Source organism: Gymnoscopelus microlampas (assembly GCF_963454915.1).
Source record: "Gymnoscopelus microlampas genome assembly, chromosome: 7".
Lineage (NCBI taxonomy): Eukaryota > Metazoa > Chordata > Actinopteri > Myctophiformes > Myctophidae > Gymnoscopelus > Gymnoscopelus microlampas.
The window spans coordinates 5,927,201-5,935,506 of NC_139944.1; positions in this window are offsets into that span (position 1 = coordinate 5,927,201).

The following is an 8,306-nucleotide window of genomic DNA, read 5'->3' on the forward strand; positions in this document are numbered from 1 at the left end:
TTTCCAACTATTAGTTTTTAGTAGCAATGACTCCCATGTCATATAATCGGCCACGCATACTTTTCAGGCGGGCTCCATCAAATTGTGGTGACCATACTTTTTGTAAATGTTTGCCGAGCGATATATTTTCATTCTTGCGGTTCCTAGAAAGTCAAATGGAAATGGCCATAATGTTGCATTAACTTTGAAAGGTGATCTAAGAGCCTAAGTCCATGTTTGTGATGTCCAAAAATTCACCTATTACTATGGAACAGTCATGTAACCTTTCCTCATTTGCATACTTTGCGTACATTATACAAAAAATCACACCCAGTGTGAAGAAAGGGGTGCCTTTCATGAGTTCATTTTATTAAGCTATTATTAGCCTAAGACTGCTTTCAAATAACTTTATATTGGCAGAAACATCTTTTAAATATTTTAACTCACTTAAGTTACTTTTAAGTACTTAAAGTACGTTCACTCAAATTGTAGATCGGTCGTTTTAGTGTGTGTGTGTGTGTGTGTGTGTGTGTGTGTGTGTGTGTGTGTGTGTGTGTGTGTGTGTGTGTGTGTGTGTGTGTGTGTGTGTGTGTGTGTGTGTGTGCTTGCGTGTGTGTGTGTGCGAATGTGTGTGCGCAAGTATTTTTACTCAATTTAGTAACTTTCAAGTGCTTTGACTTAAATTAGTTACTTTTTAAAGACTTTGATGACTTTAAAGTATTTTTACTCATTTTAAGTACTGTTTTTACTGACTTTTACGTGTTTTTACGCACTTGTGTGTGTGTGTGTGTGTGTGTGTGTGCGTGTGTGTGTGTGTGTGTGTGTGTGTGTGTGTGTGTGTGTGTGTGTGCACTCCTGTTTGTGTAGCCGTAGCTGTTGAGGCCAGACATAAACATGTTGAGGCCGTCCGCAAACGGACGGACGGACGGACGGACAGACACACGCACAAAGTCAGTCCCTGGAGTGGCTAGCACCACTCAAATTATTTTTTTTCAACTTAGAGAGATGAGCTTAGGCCCTCAGTCTCATTTGCATACATTATGTACACATTATGAATTACATTGCAATAGCAATACACTGCATAGTATGCATAAGAAAGAAAGAAATGAAGACCAATTATCACCATCCAAACAAAATAAATACTATTGAATGAATGTCCATCTTCCTCGTCATCATTGAGGGCCACCAGATGTCCCCGGCTGACATTTCCAGATTTTCCACACACCTCCTCATCTGCTCCAAAAAGGCACATCTCAGAGCAGTTGAGAGGGTGGTGGGTTGGCGGGGGGATGAATTCATCCCCATGTTTGTGCCGAATCTGGGGGGGGATGAGATCAGTGGAGCTCCCTCTGGTGTTGTGCCCGTAGGCGTTTCTCAGCAGTTTTGACAGGTATAGTGCAAACATCCAGGAATTGAGTGATCTCTGCCATGTGTGCCTTGAAGGACGTGTCGCACTGGTTATTATAACAACCTTTGGCATAGTTACAGCAGGTTCCGCTATACGCCTGTCCTCTGTAGAAAACTCATTTTCATGCACAATCGTGCATGAGACGGATGAAGAGCGACACTACATCGACACTGGTGACGATGTTGCAGAATTGCAAAAAGCTACTGAAGTGGATTACAACATGCATTTTTGCATTATATTGACCAATTCCTGATATATCGTCTCTGTCGGGTGGAAACAGTCCAAAACTGTTACTTTCCAGGATTTAAATTCAAAAAGTAGCAGATTTACAAGCTTGAAACGCGTCGCTTCGCGCCGCGTTTCCAGCTTGTAGATCTGCTACTTTTGACGCTGTAGTGCGATCAAGAATAGCCCCATTACGAACCGCTCACTCTGCTATACAGCTCCGAGATGAGGTTCCACTAGGAAAGGGTCCGTGGATCACCTTTTTCGCCACATTGTATCCAAAAACCAATGGTAGTCCCCAAATTCTACAGGTGTTTGAGGATGTTCCGGAACCTTGACTTTTTTTTAGACCGGGGCGAAACAACCGCTTAAATCAATTATTTAGTCAGCCTGTGGCCATGTCTTCCCCATTGTAGCCGAACCGGGAGCAGTGCTGGCACCTTACGTAGTGAGGCAGCGGTGGCCTAGTGGTTAGAGGGGCGGCCTTGATACCGGAAGGTCCCTAGTTCGATTCCCCAATTCATCACATCAATCATGAATCACCGCTGAATAGCCCTTGAGCAAGGCTTCCATGCAGGGTCCGGCTGGAAACAAGCTTCGTGCTTAGTCCGACACCCTGGGTAAACAACAAACTTTGCTTTGCTTTAGTGGGCTCTTCCGGGTTGTTTCGCCCCGGTCTAAAAAGACAGGGTTCAGGAACGTCCTCAAACATCTGTAGAATTTGGGGACTACCGTTAGTTTTTGGATACGATGTGGCGAAAAAGGTAATCCACGGACCCTTTGCCGGTGTTCCACCGATTCCGGTATACAGTAGCCTGCATCCTAGTGGAACCTCATCTCGGAGCTGTATAGCGGAGTGAGAGGTTCGTAATGGGATCAAGTAGGGCGTTCGTTTACCAAACAAACGCAAAAAGTTAGAATATGGAGATAAGGGGTTTCTGCCCGACAAGCAACGATGTAAAACAAGTAGCTTCACTCAAGAACTCAAACTTTAAATCCACACAGTGACAGAGAGAGGCACAGATAAGCCCCTTTAACTTGCTTTTTTTGACTAACTCCCCAGCTGTCCATCCTCTCATCCATCCTTGCATCATCATCATCATGCGTTTTTCTGGATCCTAAATAGAACACGACTCTCTCTCACTAACCGACTCCCAGTCGTCAGCATTTGGAAGGAACCCATTCCGCCAGTGTTTCCATGGAAACGGGGGGAAGGGGGGGGGGGGCGGGCTGGCAGGGAGGGTCTCCAAGGTCACGGAGAGCGAGAGAGCCACCCAGAGCGACGACGACGATGTGATGGAGGGAGAAGCGGAGCGGGAGAGAGACTTGATGTGTGGAGTGGAGTGGTGTGGGCTGTCGCCGCCGCACTCCGCCGAAGAGATGCTGTTATTGGAGATTTAATTACAACCTCCCCCTCCTCCTTCTCCTCCTCTTCCCTGGAACTTGACATGATGAATCGTCACCAGACGTTGGCTCTTCATCATTTCTGGGGTCGCGGCGGCAAGCAATAAAAAGCTCCGGCTCTGCTCTGACTATACATTTGATGATGAGACGGAGTAAAGTCCTGAGAGAGAGAGAGAGGGATGGAGGGAGGGAGAGAGAGAGAGGGAGGGAGGAAGAAAGACAGACAGACAAAAGCTTGAGAGAGAGAGAGAGGATGAAGGAGAGAGATATTTAAGGGGAAGGGAGGAAAAGGGTTTTGTTACCGAGATGCGGAATAGATCCATTATTTAGGCAGCAGCTCTCTCTTCCATGTTGAGCAGAAAGTAGAGAGAGAGAGGGGAGCTGGGTGAACAACAGAACTTCTTTAACAGTGTGCAGCCATCTCTTTACGGCCTCTTTAAAGCGTTGGTTCTCAAAGTGGGGTCCGGGGACCCCCAGGGGTACTTGAGGGGGTTCCAGGGGGTACCCAGCTAAATGATGGACAGGAACCAAATGGACCCTTATGGGTCTGTAACTCTGAGAGTGTACAAATGGAACCAAATGGACCCTTACGGGTCCATTTGGTTCCATTTGTACACTCTCAGAGTTAGATTAACATTGATTTTACAATATGAATTGGGGTCCCAGAGATAGAAATGTCATTAAATGGGGGTCCGTAGCCCTAATGCATGTCAAACTGGGGGTCCTTGAAATTAAAATGGTTGAGAATCACTGCTATAGAGCCGTAAAAATCTTCTCTTATGGGGGTCCCTGGCATATCTATTCAAATGGGGGTCCGCGGGCTAATAAGTGTCAATTTGGGGGTCCTTGACATGAAAAAGTTTGAGAACCACTGCTTTAAAGAAAGTGACATTTCTCATCTGGATAAATAAGCATGATAAATAAGTACAGTATGATATATTTGGACTTGACACAATTCGCCCCATGCAAACGTAATGGAGCTGAACGTTGATAGCTTACCGCCCGGGAGCCATCGAAGAGCGTGTTGTTACGGTAGTTTCAGGTATATTTCAGCATCTACAGTACTAGTGTATCGTCTCGTCTCGTCTCTTGTCGGGTGGAAACCTCAAATGTCCAAAACTGTTACTTTTCAGGACTCAAATTCAAAAACAGCAAAAGTAGCAGATCGACAAGCTCAAAAAGGTTGTTGCTTTTGTGTGGCGCTAGTACGGTCAAGTAGGGGCATTAATTTACAGTGGTGTAACTAAGTGCATGGACTCAGGCACTGTACTTAAGTACAATTTTGACATAATTTATTTTATTTGAGTATTTCCAATTTTCAATAGTTTTACTTCTACTCCACCACATTACAGAGGCAAATATTGTACTTTAACTCCACTACTATTATTTGAAAACTTTAGTTACTAGTTACTTTGTGGATTTTGATTATTATTACAAAACATACATTAACCACTTCAGCCCCTATATACATTTCGGCCATTTGAAAATAGCCGATCTACAAGCTCACAATGCGTCGCGATGTGACGCATTGTGAGCTTGTAGATCTGCTATTTTCGAAGGTTTTTTAAGAATGTTATACTTTTGAAAACTTGTGAAATGGTACATTCTACGTAACCTACTTTTACTTTTGATACTTTAAGTACATTTTGATACCAACACTTTTGTACTTTTACTCAAGTAAATTTGTAATTCCGAAACATTTACTTGTAACAGAGTATATCTACATTGTAGTATTGGTACTTCTACTTAAGTCAAATATCTGAGTACTTTTTCCACCACTGTTAATTTTACGAAAAAACACAAGAATATAAAAAAAATATGGAGTTAAGAGGACAGCAACGATATCAAAGTCTTTCCCCATCGACATAGCCTACATGGACGCGTATGTTTTTCAATGTAGTTCTGTAAAGAAACACAATGTTCAGATCCTCATGAGAGACCGCGATACCACTCTCAGAGAATGTAGGCCAAAGGCTCTGATATGGTACCGTTTGATCATAAGGTTTCATATCTCTGCTTCCCCTTTGCTCTCAAGAGCAGGAGTGATTGTGTCCACAGGGTAATCTTCAATGCAGTTTTGAACATGTGATCTTGATGTACAGCAAGTTGCACAACTCTTCACACAAAGCAAAGCTCCAAATATAATTCTGAGTAGCCCACATAGGGTCATAATGTTATCGGCGGTGTAAAGTAACTAAGTACATTTACTCAAGTACTGTACTTAAGTACAATGTTGAGGTACTTTTACTTTACTGGAGTATTTCCAACGGTCTATACTTTTACTTCTACTCCACTACCTCTCAGGGGCAAATATAACTACTTTTACTCCACTACAATTATTTGAAAACTGTAGTTACTAGTTACTTTGCAGATATAAATTATTACATTATAAAACATACATTAACCCTATTTTATACCTAGGCTATTTGAAAATAGCCGATCTACAAGCTCATAGATCTGCTATTTTCAAACATTTTAGTAGCCTACTTTTACTTTTGATATTCTAAGTACATTTTGATACCAATACTTTTGTACTTTTACGCAAGTACATTTTTAATTCCGGACTTTTACATGTAACAGAGTACTTCTACATTGCAGTATTGATACTTTTCCTTAAGTAAAACATTTGAGTACTTTTTCCACCACTGCATGTTATGTTAGGCTACATTAAAGCTTTTTTTCTACCATTGAACAAATAGAGCCCGCTTGCTCAGGGGATAAATTGAATCTTGACCATCAGGTCAAAATTCAAGTCAAACCCGAGACAGGATCGTGTCAAGGGGTCATGTCTCACCTAGACACGGGATCTAAACGTCTCAATAGAAGAGCAGGGAGACCAAATACAACCACCCCAATAGTATATTGTATTAACAATACATACAGATTGGACAAGATTACATTGTATTCATTAAAACAAGTTGCATAGTACCGCTAAGCCTAACATCTACATAACACAAACAATCGTGGACAGGGGGAACGCCCGCTAGCCGAGTGCTTAGGGCGTGTTAATGCCTGTGGTACGGGGCCGCGGTTCGACTCCCGGGCCGGGGGGCTGACTATTTAATGCATGTTACTCGCCCTGCTCTCTCCCTCTTTCCTGACTGTCTCCACTGTCACTATCAATAAAAGCTAAGGAACAGTGGTGGAAAAAGTACTCAAATTCTTTACTTAAGTAAAAGTACCAATACTGCAATATAAAACTATTCTGTTACAAGTAAAAGTCCAGAATTCAAATTTTACTTGAGTAAAAGTACAAAAGTATTGGCATCAAAATATACTTAAAGTACCAAAAGTAAAAGTACTAAATATTTGAAAATAGCCGATCTACAAGCTCACAACGCGTCGCGATGCGACGCGTTGTGAGCTTGTAGATCTGCTATTTTCAAATAGCCTAGGTATAAAATAGGTTTAAAGTGGTTAATGTATGTTTTATAATATAATAATTTATATATAAAACTATATAAAAGTAACTAGTAACTAAAGTTTTCAAGTAAATGTAGTGGAGTAAAAGTACAATATTTGCTTCTGAGATGTAGTGGAATAGAAGTAAAAGTATTGGAAATTGGAAATACTCAATTAAAGTACAAATACCTCAAAATTGTACTTAAGTACAGTACTTAAGTAAATGTACTTAGTTACTTTCCACCACTGCTAAGGAAACAAAACAAAAAAGAATCTTGGACTGAATTCAGTAACAGACGGGACCATTTCTGCCATTTTCTTGCGTCATTGGCAGTCTGGCAGCGAGCACCAGCCAGGCATGGACAAAGTTGTTTTTTTTCCCCCTGGGAGTGAATTAATCTGTATTCTCCGCTGGCAACCGACAGTGACCTACCTCTTCTCCTCGGTTCTTCAATCATCTCAGAGAGAGAGAGAAGACACAGCACCCCCTCCTCGCCTTGTCATCTACCTACTGCTGTCACCGCCGGTGACATCTTGTAGGGACAAGCTTGCATTTTTTTTTGTTCAAACGAGATAATAAATAAACAAGTCCCCCCCCCCAAAAAAACGCAGCATGAGGCAGGATAGGAATGATAATGCGGCCAGAAGTAGACGGGGAAGAAGTTCAGGGGAAATGGGCATGAAAAACACAGTCTCTTTACCTTTTGCCTCTGCTGTTCTCTGTTAGAGACTAGGAGAGTGAACTTGTGAACTATACTGTATATATATATATATATATATACTGAAACTAGGAGAGTGAACTTATGAACTATACTGTGTATATATATAAATTATGTATTTATATATATTTTATATATATATATATATATATATATATATATATATATATATATATCGTCTCTGTCGGGTGGAAACCTCATTATGTCCAAAACTGTTACTTTTGTGATGCTGTAGTATGATCAAGTGGAACATTAATTTACGAAAACACAGAAAGTTAGAATATGGAGATAAGAGGTTTCTGCCCGACAGCAACGATATTTATAGATGTATAGATATACATATATACCGGTATCGTACCGGTATATACTTGTATGTCCAAAACCGTTCCTTTTTAATTATAACATTTTAAAATTGTGAAAATTGCCGGGGCAGTATTAAGTAAGGAATTAATTTACGAAAAAATATGAACAGTTGAAATGTGGAGATACAAGGTTTCTGCCCGACGGCAATGATCTCCAAGAGTCAAGACAGACACTGTCTGTAGAATACAAAATGTATTTTGGCAAACTGTAAGGCAAAAAAAATGTCTATAACTACATAATTACCCATCTCTCTACCTCTTTTTTTTGTCTTGAGTTCACCACAATACATTTTATATTCTAAAGTCAGTGATGGAAGAAGTACTCACATTTCTACTTAAGTAAAAGTATCAGTAGGCCTACTGTACCCTATCGTAGAAACAGTCTGTTACAAGTACAAGTTCAGTATTCAAAATATACTTAAAGTACCCAAAGTAAAACTACTAATTATGCAGGTCTCATTTTACAAGTTTTCAAAATAGCCAAGTACAGTTACAGTATCTATCTTGCATCTAATAAACATGTTGAAACTTATAATTTTTATCAAACCTTCACACAATTGTCTCATTATAGTAAGTCAGTGATGTTTAACATTTGTAAAGCTAACATTTGAGATAAATACAGGCGTGCATGTGTTGTACTAGACACACACACACACACACACACACACACACACACACACACACACACACACACACACACACACACACACACACACACACACACACACACACACACACACACACACACACACACACACACACACACACACGGAGAAAGCTGCAGCACCCAGGTTCATTTGTTTAATA